This window comes from Urocitellus parryii, chromosome 8, assembly GCF_045843805.1.
Source record: "Urocitellus parryii isolate mUroPar1 chromosome 8, mUroPar1.hap1, whole genome shotgun sequence".
NCBI classification, from domain to species: Eukaryota; Metazoa; Chordata; class Mammalia; order Rodentia; family Sciuridae; genus Urocitellus; species Urocitellus parryii.
Genome location: NC_135538.1, coordinates 62,891,741 through 62,917,181, shown reverse-complemented (window position 1 = coordinate 62,917,181; position 25,441 = coordinate 62,891,741).

The window sequence follows — 25,441 nt, the reverse complement described above, 5'->3', positions numbered from 1 at the left end:
GCCTAGAACTATTTAAATTTTTACAGTGTAGAATCCAAACAAATTTAAATCCTGAAGATAGTTGTACTACCTATTCTTCTAGACCTTGGTCTGGGTGTGTCATCACATTTAAGTTTGCTGATGTTGGAAGAGGAACATAGCATTTGTTCAACATCTTTTGTTCTGAGTTGTTCTTGGTATACTGCAGTATTCTTACCCTGCAAATGTTTACTTGTCTTCTGGTAGTGTACTTTCATAATCAACTGTTGAAATAAAATGATTTTATGGCAGCTCTTCTTATACATTTGATTCTAAGTATTAATATGGAAATTTTGCTGACAGAAGTCAGTTTTTTACTTCAAATTTTAATATTATTATTTTAAAAATAAACTTCTTGCAATAAATAAATAAAGAGTCATCCATAACAGGTATTTTAATATAGGAAGTTTCAAAATAGAAAAAGCATTGCCTTATCAAATTTCAGTTTCTCTCTTTCAAAAACATTAATGGTGCCTAGATCCTCTTGAATTGGATGTATTTTCTGAAGGACTAGCAATACATATATGACATCATTTTCTTTGCTTATCTTTAAGCATAGAACTAGGCTGTCCTTCCACAGTTCTCAACAGCTGGATGGAAAGCAGAAAACAAAGCTGATTGCCAGATGGTTTCTCTACATTAAATCAAACATCTGGATATTTTTTAAACATTGAGATGATTGGCTGAGCTTTTTACATTACATCTGCATATTTTTGGCATTTCTTTGATCACACATGCTGTGTGTGTGTGTGCATATGCTTGTGTGTTTTGAAGAATAGAGAAAAGATGCTACTAAGATATATAACTATCCAGAAAATAGAGCAAATAATCTTTCAATTTGTGTACATTTCTTTGAATTTCTAAATGTGAATTCAAAGATCAGATAACTCAAGTTCAAATTACAGAAAATTTCTAGAAGTCATTGACAGAGAATTAAAGACAGGATAGCTTCTTGTGACATCCAACTTAATAATATCATCAGATACTCAGATACAACTCTCTGGGAGGCAATTAGAGATCACATGACTAGACTTAATTCAGTCCTTAGGCTATTTACCTGTGTTGGCAAGGAAAAAAGTCAAGATAATATATTTTCTAATTTTATTTTGTTTTCTTAGAGATACATTTAAATAGATGCATGTGGAGTAGAGTCCTCAACAGAAAATGGTACTTATTGCTTTAGAACCCTCGTCTGAGAATGTCAAGCAAGCAAGTACATACTATAGTGGTTTTCCATTTAATGAGAAACAAATTTTATATTTATGAGGGCATTTGAACTTTTAAAGCTCTTTCATAGCCATATGAAAGAACCCCTCTTGGTACTAAAATCCTTCCTGAAATCTAGGTCTTCTCACTCTCTATTTGGTGCAATTCTCTTTAATCCATGAGCAGAGAAGGAAATACAAAAGAGAAATTTGAGGGGCAAATCTAGTATAATATGCACTGTATCAGGTGATTTCACATTCATCATTTTATTTAATTCTCACCATTACTTCTGGGGTAAGGAAGACAGAAACATAATTTACTTTACCTATGACAAAGTGTGTTTGAACACTGCCTCTACCTCATAGTAACTAACTCTGTGTCTTTTTTTGTAATTGATTTCATTTTTTTAAAATACATGACAGTGGAATGCATTACAATTCTTATTACACATATAGAGTACAATTTTTCATATCTTTGTATATGAAGTATATTCATACCAATTCATGTCTTTACATGTACTTTGGGGTTTTTTGCATTAAAATTCTTTTTACACATATATATCACAATTTTTCATATCTCTGTTTGTATATAAAGTATGTTGACACCCAATTCATGTCTTCATACATGTACTTTGGATAATGATGTCCATCACATTCCACCATCCTTGCTAATCCCCTCCCCCTCCCTTTCCCTTCCACCCGTCTTCTTTAGTCAATTCATTTGAATTATTTCTGAGTCTCAGTTTCCTCACATGTAAGATGGGAATAATATCTACCTCATGTGCTTATTGTGGAAATTATTAGATTATATATGCTAAGCATCAGTTAACTGCACAATACTAACACATGGTTATGGCTCAGTGTTCAATAAATGTCATTTGACATTTTATAGAAGAATAAACAGAGACTTATAGAGTTAACAGTGGTTACAGAATTAGATTGGGTTTCAATATCTCCTTCAAGGAAAACCCAATCTATCTCAAAGCCTTATGCACACATTCTAATATTACTTAAAGAAAAATATTACTTTATAGAAACAATAATTTCCACTGTTCTTTTACTTTATCAGATGATTCCAAAAATAATACTTTTTGGTTACATAGTAATTTCACATATCATTTTTTATCCTTGAAATGTCATTTCAGTGCAATAGATAAGTAGCTTATTGTTCCTATGAAAACCTGAAAGCCAAGTGTTGGTCCAAAACACATATTCTCACTTCTTCTACTGTTTTATTAACAACAACACCAATCTTAGAAGGTCTTAGGGTTTGGTCCTCTCTCCTTCATTATGTGTGTGTATGACTGTGGACCAAGTCACACAGCTCTATAAACATTTATTATGAACCTGCTTTGTGCAGCAGGATCCTGGAATGAATAAAATATAGACCCTACCCTTGAGGAACTTCCCTGTCTCAGGTCCTTGGATGCACTATAAAGTCTAATACGTTAAAGTATAGGTAAGTTGCAATTTGGAAATATGACAAAATATAGAATTCAAACACAGGAGTTTTAGAAGTCATTATGGAGAAAGTATGATTGATGACCCTCAGAGAATGGCTAGTATTGGGTAAGCAGAGATAAGCAGAATCCCCAGAGGTGAGAGAGCACTGAATGCCATTGGGAAGCAGCACTACCCTTTGCTAGGCACACATTGGGCATATTTACAAGGAATAGTGATAGATGACAATGAAATTAAGTGTTTTGCTTACAACATCCTAGAAGGCCATTCTAAGGAAAGTGTATTTTAGCCTTTATCAATGAGGTATTTTTAAGATATTTGACCATGACTTAAAATGATGGGCTCTGGATAATAAAAAGTAACTCAAGTATGCATTAAAGGAAGATGAATTGGCATAGAGAAATTTAGAATGAAGTTGATGAGGAAATTAAAGTATTTGACGTTTTTTGGATTTTCAACACATTATAAGTTTACTTATCAATAAGATGAATAGGTTTGACTTGATTTATTTTATAACCCTTTTCCTAGCTTTTACTTTGAGCCAATATTTCCTAAGTGGTGTTCTATAGAGGTACTAGTTTTGCCAGGTAACTATGTCCTATGTTGATTAAAAGAAGAGGTCTGTGATTGGAACACATTTGGGAAATACTAAGTAAAATCATAGTAGAGGGTTTTTTTAGTCAGGTATTTTAAAAAATGTATTCTGTTAATGTTTATTATGTATTTCCAAGGTGGGAAATGTGTGGATATCGTTTTTTCAAGATTATGTGGCCACGGAACCCTTCTCATTTACATTAGACCATATTTTTTTTAGGCTTTTGTTCTCTCTGATTTAAATCATCTCAATGAGATATTTTTCCCTGATGCATAAAGAGCCACATAGGACAGACATATTTGTAAACTATGTATTCAGATCACTCTGCATGCTGCTGATTTTTGAAGGTAGAATAGTTGTTTCCTTTACTTACACCCAAAGAGAAATTTGGTGGTTCTCATGGTGGACTATAGTAGCACCTAACCTTTATCCAGAAAGTAATTCTTTTTTGAGGTATCAGACACTTTTAATAGGGAGAAACACCTAGGGTAGTGATGCAGCAGAAGTCAATTTTCTAGACAGTAGACCAGGGGCATCCACCCTTGGTTATCATTGAGCTGGAAGATGTCACAACCAGAAGGCTCAAAAGGAAGCTTTAAATTACATCTTTAGAAGAGAAGAGTTTTAAGGAAAGTCTTAAGTAAGATATGACACTTGTCAAAAGAAAATAAGAAAATTGTTCCAGATGGTTGAAATTGTGAGAAGGAGGTGAAGAGGTCAAAGGAGGCAATGACTGGAGAGAAAAAGAAAAGAGGGGAATGGTGAAAATCCTTGGGGACTTGGACAGGTAACTTAAACTTCATATGAATGACAATGACATTTCAGTAAAGAAACCCAAGAAAAAAAGAAATGCTAAATTCTTTATCATGCAAAACCAATCTTTTAGAGATATCATTCTGCATTGACTAGAAGGTGTTGGCAGGATAGAATTCATAATAAAGTGGCATAATGTTTAGAAGTGATAGATCCAAGCACTATATATGCTGTAGTTGGTCGCTTCCCCCTTTCACCAATAGCCTGTTTGCACCTTGCTACTAAATGTACTAACAGTTCCCTCTACTGTCTACTGGCAAGATGGTGAGATTGCAGTCAGCACTGCTTGATTTAGTGTTAGCTATTTTAACCATCTTAGAGAAATACTGAAATGAGGCATATGCTTTTTCATTAACTACTCTCTTGGCTTGGAAACATGACAAGTTTTCAGTTTATTGTTTTTAAAAAATCAAAATATACCTTGTCAGAAATTGAAAATATTTAATTTTATCTAAGCCTGATTTTCCTTAAATCTGCTAGAACAAAACATGGTGTCTCTATTTTTGTCACCACATAGTATTTCAAAGCATTAAAAAAAATATGAAGGGTGTGAGGTTCAATGGCAGCATTAAAAGCCTGTATCTTGGGCCCAGTGCATTCTGGCTGTGGGAGTTTAACCGATGTATTTATTTTTGCTTTCCCTCATTTTATGTATCTTATAAGTAATATTTAAATTATGGGGTTGTTGCTAGGAATGAGAAATATAGTACATGTAAAGATGTCAGAAGAATTTGGGATCATGGTAAGACTCAAACTCTGCTGTATTAGTTCTTAGATTCTTTTTTCACTCACTTATTTAGCCAAAAAGGACTTATTGATAACCATTGAGCACTAAAGATATAGCTATGTACAGAACAGAAAAATTCCCTGCCCTACTGGAAGTTACATTCTAGTTAGGAAGACAGATAATAAATAAGCAGGGGACATAAAATGAATCAGCTACTGATAAATGCTATGGCATTAGGAGTCAAATTACTGTTTTTTTTTTTTTTTTAAATCATTGGTACTTTTCCTGGATAGCCTGAAGCAGTGATTGATTTATTTACCTGAAGATTGATATATTTCTCTTTTGAGTGAATATGAAGGCAAATCCCTAATAGTCATAGTACAATACTATGAGCATATAATTTATGATCAAAACCAGAACTCATTTGAGATCATATAATTTATGGTCAAAACCAGGACTCCTGTGAGTGAGAAAGGGGATTTGTGGGGAACATATAGGGTTAATAGGTGGAAATTAGGACTCTCTCAGACAAACTAGGGAGATATCATTATGCAGGTCATCAGGGACTGAGCATAAGCATTCCAGGCAGAGAGTAGTGATATTAATATGTGTATTATATGTGTATTAGTATATATGTACTATAGATAGATAGGTAGATAGTATGATATAGGCACAATCCGACAAAAATCATACCCAGATAGTAGACATCTGGATAGGGTAAGATTGAGGGTGGCCAAATGTCCAACAGGTTTCATTAATAAAGCAGCTCAAGTCAGCTGCGAAGTTCATTGTTCTGATAGAAGTAAGATTCCAAGTGTGGTCATTTCTATCCTGGGCTGCCCATGTGGAAGAAAGGCAGGTCTCAACTTTTTATGGGTCCTCCTGAGTTTGCCAGCCCAACTCCTGAAGGGCAAGTAGTTGTCCTTGGTAGAGGAGCAGATATATTTATTCCTCAAAGAGTGCACAGTAAACCCACCATGGAAAATGGGAGGACACTGCCCTGTTTGTGGTTTGGTGAATGGCAGGGAGTAACTCGGGCCTTTAGAAGGCTGGGTGAGGTATGAGTCTCCAGAGCTCTCTAGCTCATTCTTGGTAAGAGCCTGTTCTTTCAAGTGTCCAGTCTCCCTTCTCTTGAGTTTCCCACCACCTTGTTCAATTCCCTCCTCTAGCTAGGATTAGAAAAGAAAAAAAAAAAAAAAAAACAAAGCAGACAAACAAACAAAGAAAAAAACTCTCTGAGTAACTGAGTTTTCTAAAAGGGAATAAAGAACTTCTTTGTGAGTCTTATAGGAAAAAAAAAAAGTTTGAACTTTCCAATATATGTGAATGGAGTAATAACTAACACAGGCCTTTTCCTGTTTTACCTTATCAGGAGCTTGTTGTCTGTTATTGCTAAAGGTAATAATAATTTCCAAGTGCATAATATTTTAAAGTGTAAAAAACTCAATTATAACAATCCATCTTCAGTGATGACAATGGCCTTGCCAGATATAATGTTCATGTATCAATGTAGTATTTTTTGTAAACTAGCAATATTATTTTATAGTAAGAGAGTTAAGGGGAAAGTATAGAATAAATTCTGGACTATTCTGATCCCTGCAGTTTCTGTGCCCTCAGAAGTACACCACTCTTGTATTTAAAAGCACTTTGAAAGACTATGCTTGCTTAATAACTTGAAACATATTGTTTTAGTTTCAGTTTACTTGTTGAAATCCAATATTTCTTTGGAAAAGGAATGAATTACTTCCTTCTTCCTTTATATCTTCATTTATCTAACCACCCACCACATATGGATTGACAGCCTTTGGAGGTATGACCCAGATTTATTTGTTATTATAGGTAAAAAGAAGTATATGAAATAGACAGTAGATTTTATCAAAATGACTGTAATGGAACTTCCAGAGAAATATTTCTGACAATTATAGTCTTTGCTCCTAGGTAATAATAATATTCACTACAACAGTTATAATATTCTTATTTTTCTAAGAACTTTATTTTTATCATCTTATTTAATATTTGTAGTCTGAGTTAGGTGTTTCTATCATCTTCCACAACCCCTACTGAAATGAGAGCAGTTAAGTAACTTTTCTGAATTTGAATTTGACTCCCATAAGTATTTCTGCTTCTCACAAGTGCATAATGAAATGATTCAGAATACCAGTAATAAGACGGTGTACTGGAATTATTAAACGGAGTTAGTATTAATCTCTCGTCCTATGACTGAGCAGCTACATAGTTTGGATATGCCATTGTTGACATTCAACTTCTGTGTTTTTAACTGCACAGTAGTGGTTACTTTGAGTTATTGTAAAAACTAAATGCCTTTGTTCTTCTCTTAACTAATTCTCCTGTTATTTTGTGACTGCCTACTATGTTCCAGTCACTGTTCTGGGTTTTGCAGAAAATATAGGTGAGCAAAAGTGTCTTCAGAAACTTGAAGTAAGAGAGAAAAACAAAGAATAAAATATAAGTAATCAGAAACATTGCAATTGCAAATCACACCTGTGCTATTGAAGGAATATAATAGAGACAAAATATGGAGGAGTCCCATTGTTAGGTTGTCAACTACACAGGTAGAGTGGATGGACCTGTTCCAGTCTTTTTCATATTCTCAGTACCTGGAATATAGTGGGCAATCCATAGATGTTAGCTGAGTGAATATATACAACTTTTAAAAAAAAATAATGATGGGGCTCGGGATGTGGCTCAAGTTGTAGTGTTCTGGCCTGGCATGTGTGAGGCACTGGGTTCGATCCTCAGCACCACATAAAAATAAAGATATTGTGTCCACCTAAAACTAAAAAAATAAACATTAAAAAAATAATATGTCTTTAGGGGTAGTTCCTTTAAAGAGGTGAGAATTAAGATCTAAAAATTGAGAAGAATTGGTCATGTCAAGCATGGAAGAAAATGCTTAACGTACTTTACTTTAAGGTAAAGAGAAGAGCATGGACAAAGTCTAGAGATGGGCAAGACACTTTTTATTTTGCTTTGTTGTTCTGCCTTAACCCTAAATGGAGAGAAAAATGCTCCTGTAGAGTATGAAACCCATGACTTGCAGTAGGCCAAATTTAGAAATTTTAATTAAGATAAATGGGTCTCAGGTTAGAACATTGGAAAGGAAAAAAGTTTCTCTGGAGGGACATTTTTTCAGTGTAGTCTACATAGAATAGGCATAGATAATTGCCTCTTAAAAATGTGGTCAGTCTTTAAAATTATAAAAATATGATGTGCAATCCCCTAAGTGAGAATTCATTGACATGACAAGTGAAAGGATAGAAGTCACAACAAATTCAGAAGATAGAAAAATCTGATGAATACAATAATAAGTATGTTTAAAATAACTAAAGTAGAATTAATACTCAATAAAGCTATATACAAATATGAAGTCAATAAGTAAATATTTTAACATACATTTAAATACCTTTTACATTGTTTTGTTAGTTATTATGAAATACATATTAATTGCTGCACCATACATGCAGCCCTCTGTCAATAGGAATAATTCAGTACATAAAACTCTGACCTTACATATATTAGAATTGACAGAAGTTGTCCATTTACACCTATTATGTGCATTGTTTCTTTCTCTGAAATTTAAATTGTATATTGCTTTATTTAATGTGCATTTAAAGTTCTTCACCATGTCACAATATACACATAATGGTCTATACTTGGTATGCTCTAAAATTACAAAGAAGAAACTAAAAGCAGAAGCTTGTGATTGATTGTACATTTAAATAAATGCACTACAGATTGAGACAAATGCGACAAGCGTGTGTGTTTCAATCACTGTATCGTCACACAATTGAATAAACACACATGTACAATACAATGTTTAATTGAGTGCAGCAAGTACATTTATTTTAGTGATTGCATCATTGCATATTCAAGCAAATGCACTTGGTTCACTTTGGTGGAGCTGAAGTTTCATACACACATACAAGTTTTAAATCTTTCACTGACTTTGATAGATCACGAATATGCACATATCTGTAAGTGATCAAATGAAATGTGTTTTATTTTACAAAATTTACTTTTAATTAATTTAAATAAATTTGAAAGGAAATCTGGTTATTAGTGCCCTAAGGAAAAAATGAACTTAAAGACTAAACATCTCTTTCTCTTAAAATGTCATTCTGTTCTCAGTGAGGATGAAACAGGACATTTTTCTCTTTGCCTGAGCAGATTTTCTATGACTATCTCACATGGAAATTGCAGTTCCAACTCTTTAGGCATCAAACATTGGACTCATTTTGCTTTTGGACTGTTTGCACAGCTTCGTTCAAATTCAGTATCACCTCGTGCATGCATGCACATTTGAGGGCCAAATCTGGGCTATTAGGTCTAAAGACCCAAATGGAGCTTGCTAGATTCTTTCATGCCTCCTTCATGCTCTATTTACATAGATGTTCTTTTTCAGAATTGCTTCCATATACAGATTTTTATGTCATTTCCATTAGTAGCATCTTGAATGGAAAACAAAAGAAAACAAAAACTAAATAGTGGTGTTTGCCTTACTAGCTTTCTAATATATGGTCATTTTCCAGGTGTGATGGATAAGTAGTAATGAATGTTTAGTACCAGTTATACAAAAAGGAAGTTTCTCAAGTAACAAGTTTTATAGTTAAATCCTCTTTTCTCTCAATGCACTTACTTGATTTTAAGTCTTTCTTTAAAATGTACTGTTTTTTGATTCATGCTATTAAACTCTCTATATTGAGGGTGTATTAGTTGTAGATATCTTCTGTCTGATACATACTTCTAACAATGGAAATATTTGAGTTTTAGTATAGGATAGTGCTTCCCAGAATTAATTCTGCAAATTTAATTTCAAGTAATATTATTTGGGCACAAGTACTTTGTCGAATATGTTTATAAAACTGTATCTGATAATAATATTAACTAATTTTGATTAAGTGCTTGTTCTGTGCCTGTCACTCCTAACTGCTTTGTCCATGTGAGGCCCTGTTTTTTTTTTTTTCCTTTTTTTACAGGTGAATAAGCAGTTTAAAATGTAAAATGTCTTCCTCCTCTGTTTCCTACTTAGAGATATAGAAAATTCATCAGGATCTATTGAGAATTAACCTGATTAATTTTATAGTGTCCATTTTAAGTCACCAAATAATAAGTCACCAAACTTATTTTGTGACTGAACACTTTCATGTAAAGCCTTTTGACATCCCACAGAACATACCTTAAGATGTGCTGGATGAGCAACGTGAAAATAAACGATACTTGACATTTTAGGTATTAAAAATGCTCAGTGGCACCCGAGCAGAACAATATGAATTGTTAAATAAACTTTCTAATTGGTTTAGTTAAGTGACAGATCATTTTACTGAAAAAATCAATCAGATTGGTTGCTTGATGATGGCTTTTTTAAAATTTTTTCAAGTAGTTGTTTGAATATTGCCTTAAATATAGCAAGTCATTGCCTCATTATTCCAATATAACCAGTTGAAAAGTGAAATGTTAAGTCAACTAACCAGTCATGATCTCCCACTAAAATGACTGAATGAAATATTTGGTTTACTCTCAAAACATTTTGATAGTATTTCTTTTGCTAGTGCTTCAAATATTTTTGTAGATTTGCACTGGAAGGGAATTTGTACTTATTATACACATGTAAGTCTTTTCAGAATACATGTATTGTAAATAACACACTATTTAGCCACTGGGCAAGGTTTTGTGGCAAGGTGAAATATCATTGTGCTTGTCTTTAATAATTAGTGAGAAAATAAATTAAGCCACTTTTATTCTTCTCTGAAGTGGTATCTTCTCCATCTTGTTTACACAACAGACAGTAATATGTGTTAATAAACTCATACCCTACTTTTACCCTTTTATGTCAGTTAGTTAAAAGCAATATAGCAGAGCATAGCCCCTTAATGAAGAACACTTAACAATATAAAAATAGTAAATTGATAGGAAACATTTCTGAAATCAGCCAAGAACTAAAAATAAATAATATCAAAAAACTTTGAGGGAAAACTAAATTAGCCTTCATTTGAATTGTTCCGAGATGTTTTTATTGCCATTTTATCCATTCTCTGCTTAGCTTTTGCTTAAGATGTTGGTGGGATGATGAAAGCTGAAAAGTAAATAGGTGCTTCAATAAATGCAAACAAATGAGTGCTTTCCTAGCAAAGAATGAGGGAAAATCAGCCTTTCCTCTGAAGCTAATCCCTCAACAGCTAAAACTGTGAATTTCCCCCTTCACCATGCACACAGATGGGTTGCCACTGAAGATGACAGATGAGTTGTGTTTGGCGGGATTAATGGGCATTATCATGTTAATGGATGCTTAGGTGAGGTCTGAGCTAGTCACAGGCCTGGGTAGAATAACTAGGGTTTACAGAACTGTGTATGCTCATGCTCCTCTTTTCTTTCTTCTTACTAATAATTAACTTGTAATGTTTAACATTTTTAGTTCACCAAATTATCCACAGACTACTGTCTTCCTTGGTACTGCAGCATTTATAGATCAGGCATCATGTGCTCTGTTCTTTGACATACAAAATGCAGGCAGTCCTGCCTGATTTGTCCTTCCATTGCCTTTGTGCATTCAGCTCCCTCATAATCCAGAGTCTACTTTGTTGCAATCGCTTTTGAAATCTGACATATTGATCAAGAGTTTAGCCTTAGTAACTATAGCACATATATCAACTGCTGTTGATCATGCCAGGTCACATTTGATGGCAAGATGATCCTGTACTCAACAAGAAAGCTTCTCTGGTTCTCATGAGTTGATTCTGTTCACCTCCTCACACCAGAATGGTATGTTGTTGCATCATCCCTAAGGCAACAGAATTTCACATCACTTTGCTCAGGATCTCTGGGTAAGTTGGAGACAATGTAGGCATCACCAAAGAGATAAAAAACAAGAGCCTCATCAATAGTCTATAATGACTAGCATTTTAAAATTAAGGCAAAAATCAATAAGTACTAATGTCAGACTTTTACATTGTTTTGAAATTGTCTAAAAGTAAGTGGGTGTTTTCCTATTGAGTTTAATTCAGTGAACTCCTTTGAATAATTGTATTACTATTACTAAATTAAGGCAAAACTTTATAGATACCTGATTTAAAAACTACTATCACATAACATAATTTCTGTATAACAAATATATCCTTTAGTTTAGGCAATTCCTTAATAGTTACTTTAACTCCTTTTTAATAATAGAATTTCTACATCACTCAGGTGAAAATCATGAGGTTAAGGGGAAAATATTTCACAAGTTATTGATGTCATGTAATAATTAAAACAGATTGCTCACTAATCAGGTAATATCTAATAGATGCAAAGGAATTCCTATTTGCAAGAGATAAATGAGATTTGTTCCCATTGTCATAATGATTGTCAACTGTGCCTCCTTTTATTCACAAAGTTTCACATTTGAATGATAAACTTATAAGCCAAAGTAATGGACTTTTAAAAAAGTGAGGCTGCCCAATATTCGAAGTATGACAGAGAGGGTCATTGCTTGGCAGTAAATCCCTTCTTATTCTGCAGAGGGAGACATTGAGGAATAGGATTTCCTTCTGAAGAGAAACTCAGGCTAGTGCCCAAATATCCAGAAAACTCTATGTATCTTTTCTACGTAAAGACTTTTTAACTTTTCACTTCAAAAAATGATCAGGGTTGGTAGGTACACAGGAGTGATTATTTATTTTTGTGTTCAACAATTCTAAATTAAAAAGTATCAAGTTAATTCAATACAAAATCCTCATTATTTTAATTGCTGACGTTAAGGATGAATGTATTAATCATATTAACTAACCAACATTATAAGCCATCAACCTTATAGGTGAAGTATTAAGATTTGATAGATAGGGAAACAGATGAGGAAAACTGGAGTTAGGTTAAGAGGACACACAAAAACAAATGGGAGGTATGCTAAATATGCAAGTATTACTGACTCTAAGTGCCTCAAGAATATATTAAGTAAATGCAATCCATGTACAAACTTTAAAATCTAAAAGAAGTCTCTCATTTTATTCCTATTCTGGAAATGTTTTGGTAAAATATCTTAGTATCAACAGAAAATACTGAACTGTGCCTCAGTTACTTTTGTTATTTTATTTTTCTATTTACATTTTGTTGACTACTTTAATATGTTTTTTTTCATTCTTTCTAAAATATGACTGGGTTTACATAATTAACAAAGCAATAATTAATGTTTACACAATTCATGAACACTTCAGCAATTTAATATGAAAGAACCAGACTGAGAAGAATTCTTCATTAGAAATAATAATAATAATAATAATAATAATACATCAACATGTAAGTCTTTCACATTGCATCATGGGTCATATTTAGGTAGTGTGGTTTTGTGAACCAACTTTTGGAAAGTGTTTTTGCAAACCATTATTGGGAAATACATCAAAAATAATCTTTAAAACTTTCCCTCAAGGACTGAAATCACCTTTCAAAATGCAAAAGATAGTGAAAAGTCAAAAACAGAATGGAAAGAATTTCTCTTATTAATTAATTAAAGCATTAATTGATGTTCATCAACTTCTCTGCACCATTGTTTGTTCATTTAAAATATTTGATAACAATATAAATTTCCTCCCACAACATGTTTGAAATGAGTATGGGATATTAATAGGCAAAAAGGTATTTTAATTAAGATAGTCCCTAAGGATTCAAGTTGAGTCTACACCATTTCATGAATTTATACCAAAATTCAATGGAAAATAATTTCTTTGATCTAATTGTACCTCCTTAATACTATCCAATTAAGTTTAGGGTCAGAACATAGTAGTATTGTTGTTGTTGTTGTTGTTGTTGTTATTTAGGTTGTTATTTTTACTCAATGTCAAGAGAAATTTTTACTCCTCAAAAATATATTTTTTATAATTTTTATGACATTGGTGAAGGGCTTTGTGATAATAGCTGAAAATGAATCTAAGTTGCATAGAATTTTAAAAGTAAAAGAATATTTCTCTCATTTCCATATTTGTGCTTTAAAAATTTCCTTGATCTCAAATAAAATTCTTGTGGGAGATTTTCTAAAATGAAATATACATATGTTGTTGAAAATAGTTTTATTTCCCAAAAGATTAACATAACATAATTTAAGTTTACCAAGTTACATAAGGTTCCTCGTTAACTATTCACCCTAGAAAAGAATGGGAGGAAAAGAAATCTGCAATCTTAAAAACAAAACAAAAAATTGTCCCATTTGTGTGAACAAATGCTATCAGTGCTGCCCTAGGCTCAGAAGAACCTTGTGTGATTCCTGTAGGTCTTTCCCCAAGAACTGTGGAAACAGAAGGTGGCTGAGGGCACTACCTCAGTATCCAGCTCTGCCTCAGCCCTGCTCTTTGCTACAGCAGTGATCCCTGTGCTCTGCAAGGACCTTTAAGATTAGGTGGGTGAGTATCTTTGGGAATAAATCTTGAGCAGATAGAATCTTGAGCCTGCAGATATAATCTTCCACTTTCATCATCTGAAGGCTGTCAATGCCTATTGCCAAAGAAAAAGAAGAAAAAGAAGGACTTACTCTGCAAAACTTCTACACAGGAAAATGTGTGAAATAGAAAGTATTTAAAGTGATGTGTCCATTATGTATTCTGGAATCAGACATTATGCAAAAAACATCTGCATGTCTTGTCCTTTCAGAGGGATCTGAAAGTAGCCTTTCTGATGAGAGCATCCCTCCAATCTATTTGTCTAATGCATAGACCATAGTAAATATTTACCACACAATATTGCTAGCATTGCATTAACTAGCTTGCTCTTAGCCTTTCTCAGCACTTTCCTTTTTGGCTAGGTGGGTTTATTTGTATAAGAATGTCCACCTCTGACCTGGACAGACAGAAGCTGTGATCTGGACTCCCATCCACACCCAGAGGGGGTTTGTAGAAGTGCCTGGGAGGGATCTATGTTAGGTGACTTCCTGAGAAAGCAGATTTGTAGCTTAAAGGAATGTTCTTTCTGCCAAATCATTTTAAATGTGTGATTTAGTTAAGTTTTCTTCCCTATCCTCCTTTTCTGATGGATATAACGGTGTCATTTTTTTTCTCCACCCAAGAACTTGTGTCAACAGCTCCCTCCACGGACCATTCACTAGAGTTGCAATGTCACAGAATCAGAATCTTTGTTTTTTTTTTTTTTTTTTTTTTTTTTTTTGGGGGGGGTGTTTGTTTTTAAATCTAGAAACAATTTATTTAAGCCTCTGTGTACCTCTCCTTTCTTTGGTATCTGTTCTTAGCTGAGCTCTCTAGTGTTCCGCACAGTCAGCAGTGCCATTTGATTGGGTAGGCTTGCCTGTCTTCTACTCCCCTTTGCTGCTTGGGGCTCTCTTTCTTACTATTTTAGTATCGGCTTCTTATTTCTCATTAAGGATAAAACTATTAAACATTATTTTCTCTAAAATTTGATTATAATATGGAAGACTTTCACTTGTGTGTGTGACTGTGTCATACATTTTTTAAAATTTCATCGTTTGTTTGTTTTGCAAACATTTGGGATCCGAGTTGAGTATTTTCTATTACAAACCTGTTGCTCTTGTTGGTGTAAATGCTTTAAAGGCTGACCGTGATTGTAAGATTATCCGATGACAAAGTATGGATATGCCTCCTGCACTGAGCCTTTAGCAGAACAGTTTCAAGATTGTTTTCATTTGTTGCCTGTTGAGAAAAGCCGCAGGGAAATGTCAAAGTAGTACTCAGTGACATGTTATACTAGATTTAAGCAAAGGGTAATTTTTAATTTTTTATTGTTGGCACAATTGCCTGTGTGTGTTTTTCTTTTTTCTATCTTTACATCCTGTAGTTTTATGTCTTCTTCCTGTATGTAGAGCTTTGATTGTTAAATCTTTTCTTGCTTTGTGATTTGGAAGAAATGGATTGCTTATCTGTTAGGGTTCTCTCATCAGATTTTCCCTAAGCCTTGGGATCTTCCCTCATTTCCTTTGTCCCAGTACATGAATCAAATGGGAGTGTCTCTGCAGGAGGGAAAGAAAAAAGAGAGGAGACTGGATTGAGTGCAAGAAAAATCTGCTTTCAAAAAAGATGTTTTTTTTTTTTTTTTTTTTTCTTGAGGGGTCAGACCTGAGGGAAAGTACTGAAAGTCCAGCAAACTCAAGAATCTTCTCCTCCTTTCTTCCAGCTCCAACCTCTAACTTACATGGGGAGATTCAATACTGACTGTCATGTTATCCGCTGGAGAATTTTACTAATAAATTATATCCCTTCCCTATTCAGGGTAAGTTTACATGTTGCCACAATGATATATTTTATTCTGACTTTATTGTTAAGCTGTATCAGCAATTCATTTGAAATAGAGTCATCACAATTGAAAACTAACAAAGTTTTAATGGAAGATAGTGAAATTTTTATACAAAATGGATTTCTTCCATGACAGATTGTTATTAGCCTGGAATGCCCAGTGACAAATCAGGTAGTGTAATAGTAGAACACAGTATAACAGCCTTTATGGTTTTGATGTGTACAGCTTTATTATTTTCTTTTTTATTGTATTCATAATCTAGAAATAATATAGAAGAGATGTGTGGTTTATCAAGTGATGACCAGTGACATATTGCATCTTGTTTAGAGAGAGTCAGTCCTCTTGTCTTAGTGGGAATATATAGTTTAACAAGACACTTGCCTTCATTTCCTTAACAGGGATAATAAACAGAACAATTCTGCATAAAAGCTCATATCAGCTTCTTTCATGCCTTTTCTTTTCAGAAGGCTGCCTAAGGGTTTAAGCAATTTACTGGTCTGACCCGCATCCTTTCTCTGCAGTCTGCGGTTCTTTTGTTTAACATTAGTATGTGGGCAAACAGCATTCTGAGCTGTGCAGAGCTTATCAGCCTGCGTTCAGTCGACCGGAACCCCATTCTATGTATCTAAGCGGGGCCACATTTAATACTTCACAGTGGGAGCATCTGCAGTTTCCAAAAATGACTTGTTTATCAGATAAACTCTGTCCTTATGCTGACAGATGTGGTGGATGGTAGATCTTCAGTATCATACTTCTCTAATATAAGGCTTGTACAAAATATGGTATGCTGAGGGACGATGAGACCCACAGACCAGAGTCATGACAAGAATTGTTTATGTAGCCACTATCCAACTGCACTCAGAATTTATTTGCAGGATACAGAGGCAAAAGGCAAGTCTCAGTTTCTCTTTTGGAACTGAATAAATAACTAATTCTTGTGCTACTGAAGTGTTAAATAGAGGGAAAGCATTTTTCACTGTTAGCATAACATCATATGATTTCATTGGTAAACACTATAAGGTGCCTTAGTGCATGGTCTGATAAAAGCCAGGAGCCTGAGGGGGCTGACGGAAATATTGATCTTCATGTACCAAATGGTCTAGGGTGTTGGGAAATTAGAATAAGTGAATTTGGGATTATCTACCATTAATCTAAATAAGGCTAATATAGTCCTTTAACTCAAAATGATCCTTTCTTAAAATTGTTACTAGAATTGCATGAAGTGATTTTAAATGTATTGAGAATTACACATCCCTATTTCTAAAACACCCAAATCCAATTTTGAGATTGTATATTATAGGTATCTAGTTTTATGGAACTATTTTGAAAAAATTGCCAGTCTTTATGTATGTATGTGTATAGACATATACGAATATATACATATTCAACACGTTCTTAAATATTTCTTTTAATTAGAGCATTTCTCAAAGGATTGAAAGAAATAAATTTTTTTAAAAAATGTATACTTTTGGTATTTATTCCCAAGAGAAGTTCAGTGATGATAGAACAATCTGGACTTTACCATGACATCTAAGAAGTTCTGAGGTAGCAGTCCAAAGTGATGCTATGTTACACAGGTAAGAACAGCCTAGCATATTACCAATGGGGCTGTAGACACAGAACACGAATTGATTTTAACTGATTAGGTTTGACCCTTCATGCAATTCACGTTGCTTGTGGTACTCTTATAATTTAGCACATATGTTACATTTTTGCTCCTACCTATAATGACTCTATATTAAAGCATTTTCTCTCTAATTATTTCACTACTAGTGGCTCCCTTAACCTCTTAGCTCTCTGCTAATTAAATACTTTTAAATATGTCTTTGTTATTAATTGTGAAGTGTTGTCTTGATCATATGATAAAATAATTATTTGGAAGAATAATTTTAAATTAATAACTTGAACTTGAGTATTTTCATCTAGAAATTAAGGCAACATGTAAAGCAAAACATATAAAACTATAAGATTCATCTTTGAAACCTGTGTGGTCAAATCTAGACAAGGAGCAATGTTATTTCTAAAAAAGTATAATTAATAAAATATACAAATCAATACAGTCCTAGGAAACATAATAATGTGTTTTTGTATTTCCCAAATATTTCTTTATAGGGTTTTACACTCCTTTTTAGATGTGGCTAAACACATCCATGCAGTGTCCTCATATAAGCAGGCTTATCAAAGAAGCAGCCATTAAGAAATATATTCAATATCAGACTAGAAGACATTTGTGTGCCTTTGCTACTCTCACTAATGTGTGCTAGCCAACTGTTCATGCAGAAATTGTAACTGTTAATGAGGGTTAAAAGGAAATTTTAAATTAGGTGTCATCTTTTGACTAAGGTACCTCAACTGTTTTATGCTATCTAGTATTTATTTTCTATCTTGCCTCTTGCTCTTAATACAACCCACCACTAAAAGTAATAATTATTAGAATATTTTTCCAGCAAACATACACACACACACACACACACACACACACTCATTCACTCATTCCTGGCCCTGCACATTTCCTGGGTCTAGCATTTCTGATTGCTCACTGTTTTTCCTAACACTAAATCCCGTGTGTCATATGCCTTGCATGGCTGCAGACTTTGGCCTTTTCACCTGCTGTTTTGGTTGGCTTTAGATGCAAAGAGAAGAATATGAAAAAGAGAAAGGGGGAGGGAGGGAAGTTTGGAAGACTGAAGCTAAAAAAAATGGCAAATGTTTTTAGCGCCTTCATCTAGACATGTGTCCCCTCACTCTGTGACATGGCTGCTCCAATGTTGCCATGGTGAGGATTTCTAATCATCCCTACACATGACAGGCTCCTATTTGTCTGCACTCCCTTGGGTGTAAATTTCTAGGCTTAAAAAAAAATCCATGTGAGCGTATCATCCGCCGTGCAGATGTTTCACTGCTTTAGAATATCAGGCAGCTGCTTGTGCCACCGTAGACAGCTAATTGGAGACTGCATCGTAGGAACAGAGGCGCAATTATGGCATAAATACACATCCTCTGGTGCATCATTGTATCTCTATTAACAGAAAATTTTAAACAGTGCTCAGAGTGTAATTAGTGTAGTTGATAAAGTTGTAAAACATGTAAATAAGGGAAATAGCAGGTACGTGGCCAATCCACTATCCAGCACTAGGGGATGCAGATTATTGCCTATTTAGAAATAATTAGCAAAGCTGCATTAGCAAAGCCTGTGTCCAACAGAAGCAAGGCAAACATTTATTCTGGTAACAGCTCTTTCTGTGCTAGCCATGAAAATCTACTAATATTGGTAATTTAGCCCTCATTACCAGAGGATAAAGCATGAAAAGAGCTCAGACATGAAATATGACAAGTAATATTAATTTTTATTCCAGAGGAAAGGATGCTTCCTTGGGTTGCATGCTGATTTCTCGGCAGGGTCTCAGCAGTGCGTGCGGAGGAGGCAGTGGGTAGCTGGTAGTTGAGAATTCAGGATACGGAGCTGACTCCCTGCTGGAGGTATACCCTGGGGTGGCTATGACAGTGGCTGATGAGGCATGCCACTGTTAGTGCCCAGCCAAACCTCAGGTCACAGTTCAAAACAAGCACTCAGCCATTAAACCTTAGTCCTTATGGACCTGCGAGGCTTTATGTCCTCATTCCTGCTCTTTTCCACCCTCCCAGCCCTTTTCTCCTTACTCTCCGACATTTTTTTTTTTTCCTCCCTTGGAATGATTTTGCAGAGCTATACAGGCAATCAGATTGATTTTTGTGCCTGCACCGCCCTTTGCAACGTGCTTCTGATAATGAGCTGCTGTTGTTGAAGTGGAGAGTGTGGGAGGGGTGGTTTCAGCTTCGTCTTAGCCACGTCCTGTGCTCAGGATAAGAAATGATCCTCTGGCTTACATACATTGAAGATTGTGCCACGGAAGAATCTTACCCCGTGGCCAGGAATCATGAATGGCAAAAATTTGGGGCTTGTTTTACAAATACACTTCCTAATGAAGAAAAATGCAAAACCACTGCTAGTTTCTGAAACCTCAATTTGTTTTCTAGACAGCAGGATAAAAAGGCAAAATGTTTGGGAAAGAGCCACTTTTCTTGCATTAATCTCTGTCTGTTCACTTTGTCTTTGTTATATTCTTGAAGCATAAAAAAATGGCTGGAATTAAGAACCAAGCCTATGAAACTAACCATGTTTTGTGGCATCTGTATTCTTTGCTATCATCTCCATACTTCTGTTATGGGCAGTACTGCTTGTTTTTACATGCTGCTAGGCACATACATGTTAAGTCTATTTTCTTGATTTCCTGAATTGAACTGCTAGAGAAAAAAAAAGTTATTAGCCAGTAATAAACTAAATTTCCACTCAGTCTGAATTTCACAGTATATTCAGGGTACTATTACACATTGCATGCTTCATGTATTTATAGAACTTTTACTAATGAAAAGGTTATCTTAATAAATACATTGAAATAATTTACCCTGATTTTCCAGTATAAACTGGGAATTGAAATTCTAGTTTCAGATGTAATAGTCATTCAAGGTCATCTCTTTTCCAGGACATATTGGAAATGACTAGTGATACTCAATACTGTTCCTGCTTCTTTCTCCTTTCTATTATGCATTTTCTCAAAGGATAATGAGAGGATGATGGTAACTAACTTCACTATTGTGATGTAGACTATGTATAAAGTGTCCAAAGACTAGAGTTATCAGGGAGTTTTCAACCACATCTGAATACTGACCCAGTCTGTGCAGCATGGCCACACCCAAAATGGCAAAGTGTACATTTATATTTATGCATATTGTATTCATCTATACTCAAAAACACATATTGTAATTCTTCTACAGCAGAGCTTAAACTGTGAGGATAGATTTTTTTTTCTTTCACTTTCTTACCTCTGCGCTAAGAGTAATAAGTCCAACTAGTCATCAAAGTACTATTCCTTCAGGTTAGCATAACTCCTATCCACAATGAGTGGAAATGAGCCTCAGAATTGCAATCAGATGACCTTAGGTAAAGTTGGAGTTTTATACATTTCTCTTGGCCTCAGTTTCCTCAACTATAAAAATGAAAATTTCTCCTTGTCTATTTCACATGATTATTATGAGAATCAAATGATGTCATACATATAGAAGTACTCAGCAGACTGTAAATATGACACAAATTAGTTTTTTATGTGATTTATCCCATTACTATTTACATGATTTCCTCACTGGACAAAGTTATTACTATGTCACTATCAGTCCACAATCATAATTGGATATTTGCCTGTGTTTTAAAATGAAGCACAAATAAGCTCAGATAATGTCATAAAATTATCTCTGATTGTGTCTGTACAGTGCCCAAACTTCTGATTCATAAATGAAATCACATTCACCCAACCAGATGTTTCTTCTACAGAACGACAAATTGCCACTTTAATTGATTTTTATTCAAGAAACTTACTGTGTATGTGGAAATTATATAAACGTGGCATTAATGATTTTCATTTAAGTGTGTATAATCTTATAGAGATCCTATATACCTTGCTAAATGCACATCTCCTTGCTTATCAGAGACAAATTCTGCAAAGTGAACAGCACTCTGAAAGACTGCCCAGGTAAAGTTATGCCCAAGTTCCAGAGTTTTCCCCAGGGAATCAGCTAGAGGCTCTTGCTGCTGAACCATCCTTGCTAAGAGAAATCTCTTGTGAAGCAAAGCCCAGGTGTGAGTTATCACAGTTGTTTTAACTACTTGTAGAAAAATAATAATAATTGCAGAGAGCCTTATTTTCCTAATTTTCTCTGTTGATTTCTGGTGTTTGACAAACAGTTCTCATTTGGAAATATTATACTACTGCTCTCCACTCTAGCACTATGCCCACTGCCTTCACTAAATTGGCAATGAAACAGCAACCATTGCCAAGACCTGTGCAAGGGCAGGAAGGACTGAAAGGAAACATGAAGCAAAATGATCCCTTAATTCAAGTGAATTATTGTTACCTTTCTTCACATATTCCTTCCCTCCTCCCTTATTGTTCTCCTCTCAAAAGAGAGGAAATAGGTTCCAAATCAGACCACAAAGAGGATCTTCAGAATCAAGTTAAATTGGAGCACAAGGATTGGGGCTGATGGGAATATGGATTTGCAAGGTGCCAAAGCCTGGTCTAATTTACATCCATTTACTGATTTCCAGCCCTTTGGCATCTACTGAAATAGCATTTCATTGTAGAGTTCTTGTAACCATATATTTCATATATGTTGTTTTAAATTTAACTCAAAACATAATTTTATATATTTTCTCCTGTGCAAAACTGTATGTATGAATGGATAGTGAATTCTATGTGCCAAATATTTAGACTGGTTTTACAGTTTCTCTGGTGCTTCTATGAGCAGTTTTCTCCAAAGGGGCCTGTAACTCATAATCACAGGAGCTGATGTGAATATATTTCTCTGGGTCAGAAATTTTGCCAGCACTGACAGGCACCCTGGACAGCTTTTCAGAAATCTCCTCGTTATTACTTATCCATTAGAAAGGGGGGAAAATATATTTTGCATCAGTAGTTTCTCTCTCTCTCTCTCTCTCTCTCTCTCTCTTTCTCTTTCTCTCTCTAAATTGCAGAAATAAAGTGCCCATTGTAAATTGTTCATGCTGGAGGACAATATTGCATGCAGATCAGGCAGCCAGCCATTGGATGGGAATGGCGTGGGGGTGGGGAAAGTCTTTGTGAATGAGTAGACACTAGCAGGGTCCTGGAATGATTTCAGTAGGGTCAAAAGTAGCTCGTTACTGGGTAGAAAAGCTAGCTGCTCATCCTTTAGGGTGTAGAAAGGCGAACTCCTTCACTTTGGGAGTTTCTTATTAAGTTGTTTTACTGTTAATAAGAAAAATTCATATTTATTCTTATTCTACTTGCATTTTCTGTAATCTGGCTTGTGGGTAAACAAATCTTAAAAAAATATGCTCATAATAATTAATATCCTAAGTGAGTTGATTTAAAAAATTACCTCCAACCTAAAAAAAAAAAATAATGCTGACTAGCTGGGATCCAAACTGAAACAAAAACCAGACAAATAAACAAACAAACTAAACAAAGCAAAAACTTGATGAGTATACTTAATCTCTGTGTTGTTAGTATGAGAGACTTGTAAGTTTCTTCTTTGAACTTTCACATTAGTTTAGCAATAAAATTAAAGCTCCCTTCCCACTCCTTGTTCCTGTCTCCCAAATGACTGTGGTTGGGAAAACATGGAAACAGAGACTAAGTAAGACTAGCAAGCTTCTTCCCAATAAACTAATCAAAGAGCTGCAATAAACTAACCAAAGATCTACTGGTAGAAGAGTGAAGGAGAATTCTAAAAGCTGCAATGATATTTGAGAACACAATTCCTTCTGACAAATTGCTTTTGAGGAATAATCAGATATCTATCTCTTGGAATCCCAAACATTTTTAAATCTAACAGAGATGGGGAAAGACTTTTATACATTCTTAATTCCCTACATAAATGGAGAAATGTGTAAATCTGAAAGATCAGTAACTTGTATGAGTAATAGAAGACAGGCAAAATATTACTATGTGTCATGTAAAAAGTCATGTGTTCTCTGTCTTTAGTTTTCTAATTTCATTAAAAAAGCCATTTCTTCCTCTGAATGAAAATTGTTCTAACAAAGAGAAAGTGAGCATTCCTCAAATTTCTATTTTGTTGTCAAATCTATTGAGTTCTAGGGCTTTGAATGTTCTGGACACAGTCTGATAATGAGGTGAACACTGAATTGCTTGACATCAGACAGAGTTATTGGTTATAGAATCTATCAGCACTAACACAACTGAGTCACTTGTTCTTTCCAGTGAGTCTCTTCATGGTCATTTTTACCTCAGTCTAAAATAATAACCATATAAATATTTTCCATGTTTTCTTTCTAAAGTTTTGTTAAGGCCCACTTTATTATTTGGACCAATAACCTTTATGTCTGTGCACTCTCTCTGTTCTAAAGGGAAATTATCTTCTTTTGAGTAGATCAGTAGATGAGTACAGAAACTAATATAAACCTGTAATAAGTGGGGTTCCATTTCTATTTCTGTGTTCTGAGTACAACCCAGCACCTGTAGGCTGTATTCTTTCTCACCCTAATGCATAGAACTCCCATGGGTTCCAAAAGGATCCTGAAAATAGCATAACGAGGTAAATATCTGATGCTAGCCTTGAAAACTCAGATTCATATTTTTGTTCCACTATTTTTAATCCTCTAGTTTATAATTAATATTTTAAAAATATGCATTTCTATCTCTAGCTACTAAAAGACAAACTATCACAACTTTCTCTCTGAAAGCAAGGGAGGAAGGGAAGGAGAAAAGATTGCTTTAAAACCCAGACTAATATTTTTTACACAACAATTTCTAAAAAACAAGCTTGAAGAGAAAATCCTTCCTTTAAATTAGCTGCCACTGTGAAAATTAAATTGGTACAATAAGTAATCTAAATGTAGCTTGCTCTATCATGTAGCTAATTAATATATTATGATTTGTAGAATTCTCTTTATATTAAATGTATATATAATACATAGTTTATGCCTGATTTTGCACAGCAATTTTTATCCAGCGATGATTGCTGTGAGTCAGTTCAAAGTTGAATTTGGAAAGTAAACTTTAAAAAATCCTCTGTGTCAATTTTTATCAATACAAGCCAAGCCATATAAAAGCAGTAATTTACTTCCCTTTAAAAATTATGCATTATGGATTTAAATTACATTTCATTTTACTAGATGTTAACAGCACAAGTTTGTGATTCCACTTTCATGTTTTCATCTGAAAATTAAAATGGTGATAAAAAAATCATCTTTCATGATTAGTCCCCAGGAAAGTGTAAATGTGGTAGGTATTATGTTCTTAACAGAAATTATATCAATACTACTACTTTAAAAAGGCATTTAAAGTAGCTAGGTTCAGAGTATTTCACTAACTCTTGAATGAATTCCTTAAAGCTAGTCCCAGTGTCCATACACACCTATTGGTCACATTTTCTTTTTTCTTTTGTGTGTGTGTGTGTGTGTGTGTGTGTGTGTGTGTGTGTGTCTGTCTGTCTGTCTGAAGGTTGTGCATATGCTAGGCAAGGCTTCCACAATGAGACTACAGCCCTAGCCCAGTCTCATTTTTTAGAAAACAAATTATAGGGAGAAAAATCACCTAGAAGCATTTAAATATGCATGACTTTAAACCATTTACATTTAGTAGCAATTTATACACATAACATATACATATGAATGATAAAATTAGTGTGTATGATGTTTTTATGAATACATATTAAACATATAAATATTTTGGAAATATAATAGTGTTTTAAATATTTTTGAATGTGTGTTCTAAATGTCAGCAAATTCAAAGCATAGCATATTTTACACTTCATATTATTTAGATGTTGTAAGGAAATACA